Genomic DNA, 15393 nt, shown 5'->3' on the forward strand with positions numbered 1-15393 from the left:
GATATGTAATTAAAAAATCTTGATGATAATAATCAAGACTGGATGCGCTATAGTAGTATAAAACGTTCTATTTTTTTCTCTTATGCACAAAACAGGTAGGATCACCTTTGATGTTCTTTCCCTTTGTGCTGAGAATGGGGTTGCTGGAAGCAGCATCCCGCTGCCCTGAGGAGCTGCAGCTCAGCAGGCAGGGTTTGGGAGGATCCATCTGGTGGGGTGCCCTCTGCAGCCTGGAATGGCTGCATGGCACTGCCAAGGGATGTGTGGGGCTGCAGGCACTTGTGGGCACTGCACAGCAAGAAGAGGTGGTGCCTGAACTGGGAATGCAGCCCTTGTTTGCACGTTCCTAAAATTCTCAGTAATACTGGACCAGACAAACTGAGGTGAGCAGTGGGTGTATGTTACTGATGCTCATGGAATCATCCAGGAAGGATCCCCAACCCAGCCCCAGCCCACCCCCTGTTCCCACTGCCCACGTCCTTCAGTGCCACATCCCCACGGCTCTGAACACCCCCAGGGACGGTGACCCCCTCGCTCCCTGGGCAGCTGTGCCAATGAAACTGGTGAATGAATAATCCCACTCAGAAAGTGTGCCACAAGCACTGGTGCAGCCACAGAGGGGTTCCTGGCACAGCCCATGAGGAACATCAGCAGCCTGTTACACCATCCAGGCCGATACGGGGCATTCCTTGTTCTGGGGTTTAGAATTGGAACTGGAATTGATTATTCCAGTTCATTCAGTCTCTACTTCTGTGGTGCAATCTCTCCCACTGATTTGAGCAACTAGTAGAGAGCTGAAGATGGGAGGCAGAAGGCACTTAGCAGCTTTCTGTGGATCGTTTTGATGTCCTGGGGCACCTCCTGTGAACGCTGGAGCTCTCTGTGGAGCAGGTGGAGACAGGGAAAGAAAGTGGTGACAGAAATGTGTGTAAAGCAGGAAATACAGCAGAGGTCAGAGCTGCTGAGATGTGTGGATGGCAGTGATGGTGCTCAGCTTTTTGAAGAAGGGAGTGCTGATGAAATGCAGTGAAATGCTCAAATATGCATTTAATGTGAGACTTAGGGTTCTTTTTTTTCTTGAGTTGACCCATATATAATTTCCCTGCATATTTTCAGTATTCTGTTCTGTGAATGCATTAGAGAGACGACTATTCAATTATAATCTTGCTTCTTATTTCATTTTCCATAGCTGTTAGACTTTTGTGAGATCCCTTATCTCTGAAATGCCAGCGATTTCATTTTAATTTGGGGATATATATATATTTTTAGGAATGCCTTTTGCAGTTGTAATGAGTTATCTTGTGATACAGGTTTCCCAGCATCTGTGTTCACAGTCAGAAGATGCTGTATGTAATACAGGTTGCTTTACTCAGGTATGGAAGGGACTAAGCATTCTCACGCAGGCTGAACGCTGCTTGATAAAGCAAACCTTTCTCTTTGCTGCATTTGAGCCTTGGTGTGTGCTTGTGTGTAAGTTTATCAGGAAGATTCAGCACCTGTCACTCTTTTTTTGTAGCAAGAGGCAGCCTGGTGTGAAGGCAAATCCTGTAATGGGATGCTAATTTATCTTTGGTAGTCCTCACGTGGAGCACCCTGTGTTTAATGGTCACCGAAGGTAAATGGAGTGAGGTGGTTAAAATAGCTGTTCTGGATGGGTGCAGCCTTGTGCAAGTGTTTGCAGTCGTTACTTTAAGCGCTTATTTTGGAGACTTTTGAGTGCTGAGAATTCAGAATATATAGGGCAGCATTTAGGAAAAATGTTAGCGTGGTTGCCTGCTTTAACGTGAACTGCAGCTGTGCCAAGGAAGGAACGTGCCATTTAAGGAGCACTAAAGATCTGAGTGAAGTTTTGGCTCCACTTTATTTAGAAACTTGCTGGAGTGCACCGGATGCCGGGGGAAACCAGAACACACTTCTTAGATTGTCAGACCAAAGGCAGGAAGGTTCCCACAGGGCCCTGCTCCTGATGCAGCTTCTGTTTCTTATTTAGGTTTTGTTTCTTAATACCAAAAAGCTTGTAGTGGCATTCTGACAGCTGTGGCCTGGAAATTTGTCTAAATTAAAGCGGGTCTTGTTTATTTACTTAAAACTACTGACAGACAGCATTTTTTAGGGGTTGCATAATCCTGAAATAGGTTCAGTTGATTCAGAACAAATATGACAAAAAGTCTTTTTCTTTGGCCACTCGAAGTATTTGTACGTACACAAGTGGGACGTCTATGAAGTTGTAGGTATGCTGGGCATAGTGTCTGGAATCGGTAGGAGATGCGATGGGCCTCACTTCGGTTGCTGGAAGAGAAGCAAGAACAGAAATTAAATGAACTGAAGGTAGAGGAGTTAGGAGACAGCTCCCCAGGCAGGGCATGCTGTCGCTCTGGTCCCACAGGACACATCAGGTAGATATGTGGCTGCTCCCATCCTATTTAGCTTCTTGTTCTTGGTCCTTTAAACCCCACATCTGCTGTTACTGGAATGTCCTGTGGCAAAGTGTTAAATCTGTTGGAGGAGGAAGATAGAAGGTTCAGTAAATGAGAGATTTTGGGACTTCATCATTTATCTTTCGAGCTAAAGGACATCAGGTAGGCCTACATATGTATTGCAAGTATAGTAAAAGAGAAACACCTGAAAGAATGAAGTCCTGTGCAACTCAGTTCATGCCTGGAAGCTCCTCTGTCTCAGTCTCTGCTCCCTCTGGGAGACTGAACTGCAGGGGGAGATTCCTGGGATGAGGAGGAGATGTGACAGTGGCAATCAGTTCCACAGCAGTTGGAACTGTGATGCAACACAGATCCAACTGTGATCCAAAGATCGTGTGTTTGTCTCGTGCCACAGAGAACTTACAAAACCGTGAATAATGACATAATAATTATAATTATGGAAATGTAACTCATATAGAAATGACCAGGAGAGTGTACACTTGCCATGTTGCTGAGAGATGTTAGACACTGATTTGTCTGATTCTCATACCATGCAGAGAATTAAAGGAGTAGAATTATATCCCTAGCGGTGCGTACAGTTCCCAGCTGCAAGGTCACAGTTTGTCCTGAGCTGCACCAACACAAACTGGTGAGGAAAGGATTCTCTTCTGAGGCCCCAGGTAGCTGGTGTGACAGCCAAAGCAGGGGAAGAACAAATGCCTCTTTCGTGGTTTGGGTTGGAATGGCAGAGCTGGCAAAACACATCTAAAATCATGGGGTGGCTCCTGAAAAACTGTCTGATAGATTCAGCATACAGCACCTATGAGAAGGTCTGCTGCTTCTCCCATGTTAATGGTGGAACCAGGAGTCTTCTAAAGTCATCTGAAAGCTCTTTATTGTTTGGAGGAGATGTCAGTTCCAAGCAGCTGGGTTTATTGCTGGGCCTATATTCTAGGAAATCGCTGATGGATTTATTATGCCGTGAGTGTTTGCTGCTGAGTGGTGACACCAAAGCCTCAGACCGTGCTGGATGTTTACTGTCCCCTGAAGGCAGTTTGTAAGGCTGTAATAGCTAGTAATCAGAGACTGGATGTGGTCAGGGGAGTTAGATCAACATGCAGAGGAAGAAGATGAATCATGAAGTAAATCCGGTATTGATGCTGTAGGAACAGCTGATGTACAAAATGTTTGTGGCAGATGTGGATACCTCCTTAATGACTTCTTGGACTTCTGTGGCCCTACGGTTCAGGTTGCAGCCAGCTCGTCTTTGTGCTCCCAAGATCGGCTGCACATTCTGTGCATTTTCCCATCCTTGCACTGATGAGCACTCCCAGCTGGGTGAGCCACAGTGTGCTTTGCAGATCACCAGCCCAGCTGCAGTTTTTCCCCGTGCCCATAGCGTGCAGAGAGCAGAACAGCAGCCGTGGGCACAGCAGAGCAGTTTCCCTGCCCATTACATCACTTTGGTGCTGCATGCTGGTTATTTGCTCTCTATATCACTGCCCCCCAGGAGGCCCAAAGAAATCAGCAAATCTCCCCCAGCAGAGCCACGAATACCTCTCACAATTCATTCAGGCGCAGCAGGAAGGCCGGGGATTAATCCGAGGGGGAATGCTGTGAATTCCAGCACGCTCTTTCTTCCCCTGGCACAGCTGGTGGTGGGGATCTTGCCACATGAAAGCCATGCTGTCACTATCCATCATCGTTACTTGGGCGGCCGCATTCCAGGGCATGAATTGGCCTCATTTGGTAACTCTGGTGCTGTTTCCTTCTGCCAGATGATACGCAGGAGGAATCCAAATTCGAGTACACCTCTATGTTCCAGTCCTCCATCTATTTTTAGGGGTTTCCAGATTCCCTAAGACAAATTAGAATGGATGTGTTTCTGAAGATTGGAGCGCAGCATCGCAGGGGCTGGAGGTGGGGCGGTTTGTTCACAGCCCATTTGCTCAGCACCACAGAGGTATTCTCTTTCTGCTCTTAAATTCCCTAAATGAGGTTCCTGTGATGTAACAGGAAAGCTATTCTTAAGGAGCTTTTTATGGGAAATTGTTTTCTATAGGATGTCATTGTTTGGCTGCAACTTATTGTCGTAGCTTTCAGTCGTGGTAAAATACCAACGGATAAAGCTGATTTTTTCCTTTTCTTTCTTCATAGAATCCCACTATATGTACTAATCTTTTTCTTTTCTCCAGCCCCACCATCTTGCCCACTATTACCTAGCTGTGCTGCCATCACGTACGGAAGACACTGGGTAGAACCCATGCTGCTAGGAGATTTTTGTTGTGGCATATTTGTCACAAAAGTGCTCTACTGAAATCCAACGGTGAACAGTGCTCAGAAATGAATGCAGAACAGCAGGAGAAGAAGCAATGCCCAGCAGCCTCCCTGCTACGGCTCCTGACTGGGCTCTGCAGCAGTGCTGCCTCTGATCCTTCCATGTTTTAGGCACAGCAGTGCACAGGGATCTCCTGCTGTGCTGCCCACATCAGAGCTGTTCTGGGCCAGCAGCAGCATCTCATGGACAGTAGTGATCCTCCACAGGGAGCAGAGAGGCAGGGGGCTGCTGGGAAACAACACTGCCAAGAAGTGTGATGAAAAGGCTGTGGATGCCCCATCCCTGCAGGCATTCCAGGCCAGGCTGGATGTGGCTCTGGGCAGCCTGGTCTGCTGGTTGGTGACCTGCACATAGCAGGGGGTTGGAACTGGATGAGCACTGTGGGCAGTGGGCTCTGGGGCTGGGCTGGAGTGGGCTTGGTGGTCTTGGAGGTCATTTCCAGCCTTACTGCTTCTATGGTGAGCCTTTGTACAGCTGCTGGTTCACAAGTACAGCATCTGGTGGGATGGCACAGTGCGTGGCCCAGGAGTGGATGTGGGCTGGCTGCGTCCTGAAGAACACAGCTGAGAGCCCTGCAGTCCTGGGTCCAGGTGCGTGTGCCCATCCGTGTGCCTTCCTGCTGGAACCTCCGTGTCCTCAGGCCTCTGACCTTTGAGTGCAATGAACTCTTTGCTATTCAGTGGCTTTTCTTGCTTTCCTGTGATTCTCTGCATACACTTCTCTCATACGCACAGGTATAAAAACCTCTCCTTCCAGTGATTGTTCTCCTTTCTGATGCGATGCCTCCTCCGCTGCCAGTCGTGCTGCTGGAGGTGGAGGAGCAGTGTTGAGGCTCTGCTGGAGCTCCTCAACCCGCCCTGCCAAAGAGAAATGATAGCTAATCATTGCTGGTGTTTTCAGAACTCCTGATTCTGACAGGGAAAGCAACTCGTGTGGCTTAACTGTGATTAACTGTGATCAACACTTTCCTCCCCTTGATTTGAGTCATACCACCTTATTTTATCCCCGTTCTTCGAAATAACTCTCCAAAAGGTTAATCTTAGTTTAGCAATTGGGGTTTTTGAAATTAGTGGGAATGACCTCGATCCAAATAATACGCTGGGACAACGTGTCATGTCAGGAAGAAAAAATAACTCCCCTCTCGTCTCCTTCCCCCTGCCGGCCCTGCGGGGGCTGCCGCGGGTCTCTGCGTGGCACCGGGAGCAGCACACGATGCCTCCCAGCCCGAGCCGGGGATAACGGCTTCCTGCAGGTACAGACCGGCAACGCATGCGAACGCCCCCAAGAGTCTGGAAGGAACGGAGGAGCAGTGAGTCACAAGTGAGTCATGGAGCCTGCCCGGATCTATCCCGGGACAGGGACGGCGTGCGCCGCGCCTTCATCTGCTCCGTCTCGAAAGGACGGGCCAACAGCCCCGACTATAATTGTGGAAAAATAAATGTTAGCGGCAACCATCCGTTGGCAGCAGCAGACTGCTCTGTTTTGTAAGATCTTCCCTGTGCTCATCACTATTATTCTGATAAGAAACGGGGAAAAGTGCAGGGCGGGATGCAGGCAGAGGGGTTTTGCTGCAGCGGTGTGCAGTCGCCCTGCTGTCACCCTGGGCACGAGCTCTGGGAGCTGTGCTCCTTTCCTCTCCATGTCTGACTGCACAGAGCATTGCTGCTGCCTGGCACAGGGTTTGGGCTCTGCCTCGACCTCCCACCCAGCCCCGTGCCGTTCTGTGGCCATCACACAGCAGCAGCACCTCCAGGAATGCACGGCTGGAGGAAGGAGCGGCGCCTCCCCTTGAGGTACCATCAGCTCACATCTCCCATAACTTCACCCTGAACTTCCCACCGTGTGCCTCACTGGAACAGTTGGCTGGTTGGTGACAAGGGAACAGGCTGCCAGAGCCACAGGCTGGGCAGGGAATCTCAGCTGCTGATGCCAGGAGAGTTTTCTTTCTTCCCCAACAGCTCTCTCTTGGCTTGTTCTGTGTATTTCCTTGTTTTAGTTCCATGAATAATATCACAGAATCATAGAATCCTCAGTCAGAAGGGCCCTTTGGGGGCAATCTGGTCTCACTCCCTGCAATGAACAGGGACACCCACAGCTCCACCGGGTGCTCAGAGCCCCATCCAGCCCAACTTTGGGTATCTGCAGGGATGGGGCACCACTGCCTCTCTGGGCACTCTATGTCCTCAGCACCCTTACTGTATATATTTCCTTATATCCAGCCTAAATCTCCCCTCTTTAATTCTGAAACCATTTCCCCTCATTCTAGCACCACACAGTCTGCTAAATAATCTTTCCCCTTCTTTCTTCCAGCTCCCCTTTAAAAGCTGAAATATGTCGTGCATTCATTAAATTTCAGGGATTTTGGCAGAGCTCCTTCAGAGCAGCAGCTCAGCTTTAAACATGATGAATATCTACCGTAAAAATTCCATTTCATCATTGCCTTTGGCTGAGATAGGAGTTGATAACAGCCTCAGAAGAGAAAGCCTTCAGTCCCTAAATGGTCAGAAACACGAGAAATCACCGAATCTCAGGGGCTGGAAGGGACCTCAAGAGGTTATTGAGCCCAACCCCCTGCTAAAGCAGTTCCCTACAGCAGGCCACCTCCATTTCTTTCCCATTTCTATATTCCTATTTCTTTTGCACACATAAAACGATGGCATACAATGATGGGCTAAAAGTGAGTGCTAAGTTTGATGTGAGCAGAGGGGATGAGTTCAGCGCAGCAGGCACGCTGGGCCGCACAGCATCAGCAAAGCACACACATCTGGATGGGAGGGCAACTTTCACGAGAGGCAGCCCTGCAGAAGGACTCCATTTCTGCCACGTTTTCAGCTTGGTGTCAGACGGAGCAAATCCAGAATAAGCTGCCACACCTACAAAACCAGGCAGACTTTCAGATCATGACACATGTCCCATGAGACATTATCTGCGGGAGGGTCCCACTGCAGAGTGCTGTGCCATGGGAGCACGTCCTGTGCTCCCCTCGTTCTGCAGAGTTCCCGCTGGATCTCCTTTCCAAACAGAGGAGACGTGAAGTCACTGAACTCGGCGAGGAGCAGCAGCAGCACAGAAGCTCCCAGCCCGCAGATCGCACGGTGGTGTCCTTCACTCACTCGAAGGAAATGACCTTTAACTTCGCTTTTGCCTTATGAAGCAATTTTCATTCCAAGAGCACTTGCGTTTATGCAACTGTAAATCAGCAGATTAGAAACAGGGAAAACTGCGTGCGTACGTGTTGCACAAAACGTGCGGCTTGCGCAGCGATAACAGCTGCGGAGCTCCGGGACGCGGCGTCGGGTCCGGGTCCGCCTGCCGTGCTGCCCTCTGCTGCCCGCACAACCCGCTGCGGGATCCGGGTGCAGCGCGGGCTGGTTGGGCAACGGGAGGATGGGGAGAGATGGGGGAACAGCCGCGGAATGAGAGGTGACGGCTCACGCTGTGCAGGGCAGGGCAGGCTGGGTGCTGGGGGACATCTCTGCTCCAAAGAGCGCTCAGCACCGCACAGCTGCCCAGGGGTGGGGGGTCAGCATCCCTGGGGGTGTTCAGAGCTGTGGGCATGTGGCACTGAGGGACGTGGGCAGTGGGCACGGGGTGGGCTTGGAGATCTCAGAGGGCCTTTCCGACCTAAACGATTCTGTGGTTCCACGTCGTGGCTGCTGCAGCACCAGAGGAGGAACTCGGGCTATGAAGGCGCTTGGCACCGGCTTTGGGAGAGGAGCAGCAATTCTCATTCCATCCTTCTGCCCCCCCAGCATCAGCCAGCAGAGACCCCCGGAGGCGGCTCAAGTCCCGGCGGATCACACGCAGCGCCGTGGCTGAGCGCTGAGCGCTGAACGCTGGCGGCTGGCGGCGTCCCCTGGGAAAAAGAGCTGCGGGACTTCCAGGAGCCGCCCGGTTAGGAAAGCACCCAGAATGGACAAGCGGCTCTGCAGGGTGCGACGTGCGGCTGGTTCTGCAGCCGGGGCCGCGCAGGACGGGCGCTGCCTTGGAGCGGGGACGGGGAGGCAGCCCTGCGGCTCTTGCTCGTGTCACGCTGCAGTGCTGGTTGTGTCGCTGCGCTGCGAATTAGGTTGGAAGCACTAAAACATCACAGCTCGTCCTCCCCTTCTTTGTCTGTAACGCGGATGGATTCCTCACCCTGTTCACCCCACGAAACGTTCGTGCAGGAATTGGCGCAGCCTCTGGCTGAACCAGATGGGAAAGCAAAACAGCTGCAAAAACACATCTACACCCCCATCCCGACACAAAGACCAGCCTGCGGCCGGATCAGCTCCTCGGCCGTCCCACGCGGAGCCGAAGGAGAAGCTGCGCACCGACAGGGCGAAGGGAGAGCCGCACTGCCGCAGCCCGGCCAAATGAATATGGAACAGCCCGGGGCCACACCTGGCAGCAATTTTCTCTCCCCCTCGATTTTTGATTTCTTCCTTTCTCTGCAGCGACCTTTAAGGCTCGGCGTGGCTGCGGGGTGCTCTGCCCGTGGGAGCAGGGTTGTGTGAGCACGGCTGGGAGCGCAGGGGCTGCCTGAGCCAAAGCCCTGCCAGCTGGAGTGCCTTTGGACATGGGGAGGTGGGCAGGTACGGTCTTTCTTTCTCCCTACTTCAAACAGTGCCTTTTTGTTATTCTCCAAATATTTATGTCTCTGCAAAAGGCATAAACATTTCAACAGCGGCCTCTCTAGCGCTTTGTTCCAGCACTTAATGCAAAGTTGCTGTGAGGTTCCGTGGCCTTAAACCTCAGTAAATAGCACGGACTCACGCAGGGGAACTCGCCTGGCCGGCCCGAGGCACACAGCCCCGTGGTGTGAGAAGCAGTGGGGAGAGGTGGCACTGAGCTGCTGTGCCTGTGTGCATCTGCCCTTGGTGTTCTCATCTTCCACAGAATCCCAGCATGGTTGTGTTGGAAGGGACCCACAGACCCGGCCCCAGCTGGGTGCCCAGCACCTCTGGAGCTCAGTGGGGAGCACACACATGGCAGGTAACAGCTGAACAGTGCACCCCCAACAAGTTTCCTTAATATGCATGAATATTTCTGGAACTCTTTCCTGAGGTTTTGATGCAGGGCAGTGATTTCAGGTTTCTTTTTTGCCTTAAGGCAAAAACGTGGGCCCAGAGTGACATGTCACACCTGGTTTGGGTTGTTCTTCAGTTACAGACATCCTGAAAATACACTGCCTTTGTAGGTAGACTGGAGCAGAATGTGTTCTTTCAGCTCTCTCCATGCACTTCCACTCTTGACACGGCTGTTACTGCAGCAGAAGTCTCTCCATGAGTTTATTCATTCTCTAAACTCATGAGCAACACTGGAGTTAAGGAACTGAGTTATTTTCTCACCTTTCATCTCATTCTTTTCCCCCACGTGAATGGGTAAATGCACACCAACAGAACTGTGCATTGGCAGCAATACAATATATAACCAAATGGGTCTTTTCCAGGTGAAGTGAGTGCATGAGAGGTCAATATTAAGAAGTATCTGGGTCATCACATCTTGCAACTGGAGCGGAGAGCTCCAGGAATGCTGACAGACAGCCCCAGCTGCTCTGTGTGCTGCACTGTAACACACTGCAGCCTTACAGCTGACCTGGGGGGGTTGCAGCAGTCCCAAACCTGAGCTGTGCCCCTACAGCTGACCTGTTGGGTTTGCAGCAGTCCTGACACCGACGCTGCCATTCTGCTGCCCTGGTGTCTGGGAGCAGAATGCAGAGCAGGCATTGGGCTGGCTGGTAATTCACAGTGCTGTGTATGGATGTGAACCTCTGCATGATGACCAGAGACCACAGAGCTGTAATTTTTTTCCTTGTCAGCTCTGTCTTTCATCACCTGTTTTAGAGTCTGTGTAAAATAAGGATAATGAGGTCCAGCCCTGCAAATTCCCACAACCCTTTTTCCTATAGGCGCAGCAAATGTTTTGTTTCTTAGCTGAGCTGAATGCTGGTGGAGCAGTTGGTGGCACAGACCACAATCTACAGCTCCAGGTGCAAGGCAGTTCAGTGCCCTGGGACACAGAGGCAATTGAAGGTGGATTAACTGTGCCAACAAGGCAGCTGGCACTGCTGGCTGCTGCGTGCCCTGTGCCAGGCTCCCCTCCTTGGTGTTCCCTACCAGCTCCAGCTGCAGTTTGGTGTGCTGGTATGGAGGGCAGTGGGTGAGAGGTGCAGCCAGGCCCTGAGGGGCTGCAGAGCAGGAGGGGATGTGGAGCAGGAGATGTGTGTCTGCGGGGCAATGCTGCAGCCACCTCTGCCCATCTCTGTGCACAGCCTGCGCCTCGCATGGAAAGTGAAATTAGAAAGAGAACTGTTCTTCTTTCTAAGTATTTCCCTCTGTAACGGACACACACTTGTATTTTAAGGGAACAAAACCCTCTCTTACTCAAAGGCCGTCCCTCGTCTGGAGCAGCTTGCCTTGATTACATCGTACTAAATTACTCATCTTGGATATATGATTCTCTTTCTTTTCTCTGCCAAGAGCAAAAATATGAGATTATTTGGCAAGAGGAATGTGTATCTAAAACGTCAAATTACAGCTCATAACTATTACGGGATGGTTCTGGCGATGGCCCTTTGTGGTGCTTCCAAAACAGATGTCTCTTTCTAGGAGATCTCCAGAACCAACCCGTGCCTTGTCTTTGCTTTCAAAGGGTGCTTTGAGAACGCCTCACCAGCACACAGCTGGCTGAATGTACTGCTTTAATGTAACTTTCCAGCTTCTCAGGACTTCCGTCTCTTCCAATTGCATTAACTGATAGATCTCTGCACAGAATGCAGTCAGGCAGACGTTGGGAATCTGCATGTTTGTTTTCCCAATAACTGATACAGGCGAGCTCCATCGCTTGCTTAGCAGAGGAATGGAGCAGTAAAACTAATCCATGTTTGTCACTGTTTTCAGTCAGCATTACAGAGCTGTTACCAACCAGAATTTGATTCGTTCCGGTAGATCTCTCCTGATTCCATCTTGCTAATTAACAAATGCCATCAGCTTCTACTGGCACTGAATAGGAGTGTGATCCTTGGTGCTGTGCCTCCAAAGCAGGTACTGCAACACGTCCCCATGTGGGCGCATTTCACTTCTCATGGGGCTAGGAAAGCTGGCTTCAGTTTTTACGTTATCTGCTCATTTGGTCTTCTCCACTGAATGGATTGGATTGGATGTTTGGGAACATAAGGGTTTAACAGGGAAATGGCCAGAGGAGGTTGAAAAAACCTCTGCAATGTGTTCTTTGTGTTCTGGTGGAAGTGATGGCAGCATGAAGACTTGAGTGCAAACAACTGTGTGGTTCAGCTGGTAGAAGGAATTGGATGACATTAAGCTTATTGTCCTATAATAACAAACTGAGCATCACTCTGTCATACTCAAGTGTCCATATGTGGTACACAAATAACATTCTTTGCTTGCTTTTGAGGAGGACACAAACCCGGAAAGGCCCCCCGGTCTGGCAGCACATCTGCAGCCCTTCTGACATCTGCCTGCCCTGCACCTGGGCTGCCACCTCCTTGGGGCTGCTGCTGCTGCCCTGCACCTGCTTTGGTCATACATCAGCGATGCCCATTGCTGGGCAGAAAGGAAACACGGGCACCTACAGAGAGAAGTGCCAGGCTGCAGCAGTTGTGAAGGAAGGTGAAACATGCAGTCTGACAGCTGGTTTTCGTAGAAGCATAGAATCATTCAGGCTGGAAAAGCACTCTGAGGCCCCCAAGCCCACCCCATGCCACCACACCGTGCTCACTGCCCATGTCCCTCAGCGCCACATCCCTGCGGCTCTTAACGTGTCAATACAGTACACAGTAATTAATAAAGCAGATCTGACAGGGGCTGTCTGCTCTGTGCGGGCAGGGGAGAAAGCAAAGCGTGCACATCTGGTTTGCAGAAGTCTTGCTGCGGTCTTGATTCTCTGTAACCCTGTAAGGGTGGCAGCGTGGAGCCGGGGAAGCTCAGGGCTGCTTTGCATGAGTTAAACCTAGGGAGCCTCTGCATCATCACTCAAGCAGACAGGAGGGTTTGAGCAGAGCCACGCTTGCTGCCAGATGAGCTCAAGGTCAGGGGAGAGGTTTGGAAGGAGGAACTTGGAAAAGCAGTGATGGATCTGCCCCAGCCATGCTCACAGGTCCTGCTGCAGCAGCTCTGCTGATTGGAATGATGCTCAAAAGAGTTGGTTTGGCAGGCACAGAAAAATGCTGAAAATTTGGGCTTTCTGCAGCTTTGCTTTTGATGGCTTGCGCCTTCTAACCACACAGTAATGGTAAAGACTATAAATAAAATTTAAAAATCCAGTTTAAGCAGCCTTTAATAAAATATAATTTATTTTAATACTCTGTTATTGGCTCCTCCTTCGGGGTGTCACAAGTCTGCATTTTTGGCCTGACAAACCAAGATGTGCTCTCTGTCAAATGGTGAGCTCCATTTTGTCTTCTCTGCAGACTGGAAACCTCACTGTCCCTACTGGAGCTCCATACTGGTGCATTTCAGGCACTCTGTGATGCAGGGAAGGCTTTGAGAGCATATCAGAGAAAGGCCATCAGGACAGTGATCTCGGACACTGCCTTCTGAGCAGTTCCCAAGTTCACACCATGAGTGGGTTCACACCCATGGCTCTGCTTGTGCAGCTGCTCATGGGGGCAGGAGGGCAGGTGAGGGCATGCAGGGCAGAGATGCTGAGCAGTGAGAGCTGTCATGGGGATGCTGCCAGTGCCCACTGCTGCCCATGCAGTGCCCTACATCTGTTCTCAAGCAGCTGTGGTTGCTTGCAGGTTGTAGCCATAGAGGGGAGGTGATTCCTTTCCTAAGGTTGTGTTCTGTTCAATTTTTGCTCTGTTGGCATCAGAGCAGCTGCACCAGGAGCCCATGCCCCGTGCTCATGTACAGGAATTAATTAACCAGCAGCATTCCTCCTGCTCAGCTGACACAAGGACTGCCAGCAGGGAGTGCAGCACGGCTGCTGTGGCACAGCTGCCCCGTTTGTGCAAACCTGGGGTGCGAGTCAGAGAACCATGGAATCACTGAGGTTGGAAAAGCCCTCTGAGCTCCCCAACCCACTGCCAGCCCACCACCCACATCCCTCAGTGCCACATCCCTCAGCTCTGAACACCCCCAGGGATGCTGACCCCCCCACCCCTGCTCACTCTGTGCCGGTGTTCTTTGCAAGAAGGAATTTCCCCTGAAATCCAACCTGACCCTCCCTGGCTCTGTGAGGCCATCACCTCTCGCTGTTCCTGAGATGCTGATTGCTGTTCCTACAAACGGGTGCACGCTTCGCACAGATGCCTACCCTGTGGGCTGGGAATTCTGCTGGATATTTGCAGCCCAGGCAGGGCTTGGATGGAGTGGTGCACAGCTGTTGGTTTGCCTCGATCCCTGAGCTGTGGGCAGTCGCAGGCCGTGGATCTCTGCCAGCTCGTTGGTATGAACCCTCCCTACCAACACTTCCTTTTTAGATGGGTGCTGCGTTACCAGCCATAGAATAGGGTTTTCTTACAAAGATAACATTTCCCTCCCCATCCATGAACTGGAAATAACACAAAACGCCCTTTTCCCGTTCTTTGAGAAAATGTTTCATGCTACTACTTAAAGAGACCAGGAACACATCACCCACAGGAGCAGTTATGAGAAGCAAGGCCGTTGCCTTGGCCAATATCCACTGACAGCCTTTGGTCCTGAAAGCACATCTGTGTCAGCGATCCCACTGCCTTTATAATGGGCACAAAGCACGTGTGCATTAAGAGCTATTTTTAAACAGTGAAGTCATAACTGTAATGTAAAAGTAAAGCCAAAACAAAGCTGAAACAGTTGAACTTGTGGTGATTGAGAAGATTGAACCGTCTCACTGTCACAGGATGCCTGCACCCCGATGGGATCATTAGCACCACGGAGGGGGAGAAGAACTGGTCAGCCCTGCTAATCAGAAAAAGATTGTGGAAGTAGAAAGCAGCAGCAGCAGCACGATGGCATCTGGTGGTCTGAGGTCAACAGCGGGAGCCAGAGCCACGGTGCTGGAAAACCGGCATAGCCATGGGGGATGGTTTCTGCTGTCCTCTTCAATTGGATTTTGGGCTTGGCAGTGTCAATTCCGTGACATCACCCAAAATGCTGCACTGCTGTTGGCCTCCAGCAGTGCATCCATGCGGTGGTTGGGCAAGGGTCAGGCACTGGTTGCTGCAGTCTTTCCTTTTGAGGCAGAGCTTGCACTCTGCTTCTCTACCACGCAACTCTATGACCAGAAGTGTTTGCTGTCACTGTGCCCTGCCTCTTGTGGTGCACAGAGCTGCCGTGGTGCTGTGCAGTGTGGATGAGCACCCAGAGGTCTGCATTCCATGTGGGCATGGTGCTGGGAGCCCGGGGTTGGGTGGGCAGCAGCTGCATTGCACCGCCAGCGCTGCACCTTTCCTGCCTGGGAGGATCGTTGGTTTGGGTTTTTTTTTTTGTGTTTCTTCTAGTTTTTTTTCTTGATATTGACTGTTTGCTTCAGGTTATTATTTGTTGTACCTCCTAAATATTTGACCTGTCCTTCATTTGATGTGTAGGTGGGGCACTGAGGCACATGGTCAGTGGGCAGGATGGGTTGGGGATCTCAGAGCTTCTCCAGCCTAAATGGTTCTATGATTCCTGCCCATTGTTTGTTAGTGACTGCATCCCTTTGTGGCATAGTTGT

This window comes from Lagopus muta, chromosome 5 (assembly GCF_023343835.1).
Source record: "Lagopus muta isolate bLagMut1 chromosome 5, bLagMut1 primary, whole genome shotgun sequence".
NCBI classification, from domain to species: domain Eukaryota; kingdom Metazoa; phylum Chordata; class Aves; order Galliformes; family Phasianidae; genus Lagopus; species Lagopus muta.